Raw genomic sequence first — 384 nt, 5'->3', positions numbered from 1 at the left:
CCGATAAAACCTCATATCGAGTAGAGTGCGTGATTCCTGTTGAAGTTGAAGGGATATCGTCTTGAGTTCCTTCTAGTGAAGAATTCATGTCATTTTCAAATTGAGTGTAGTGCGTGCTTTCTGCTGAAGGTTGTAAACTATTTTTAAAAAGCAAGTTCCAGTTGCACGATATATATGTTATTTTTCCTGCTCTTTGTGTTGTTAAACGGTTCCTTTTTTTAGAGTGAATGAAGCTGTGGGTGCTAAAGGAACGTTCAGTAGCAGCTGAAGTACAGGGAGCTGTTAAAATCCGGACAGCTAATTTGCTTAATTGCGTGCTACCACAAATTCCTTTCCACCAAGTTACTGGAGAAATTTCATCCAAACAGCTCCAGACAAAAGTTT

The sequence above is a fragment of the Rhagoletis pomonella genome, unplaced genomic scaffold (genome assembly GCF_013731165.1).
Source record: "Rhagoletis pomonella isolate Grant_MI unplaced genomic scaffold, Rhpom_1.0 Rhpom_scaffold_00003, whole genome shotgun sequence".
Lineage (NCBI taxonomy): Eukaryota > Metazoa > Arthropoda > Insecta > Diptera > Tephritidae > Rhagoletis > Rhagoletis pomonella.
Note: the sequence above shows the minus strand (reverse complement) of the source record.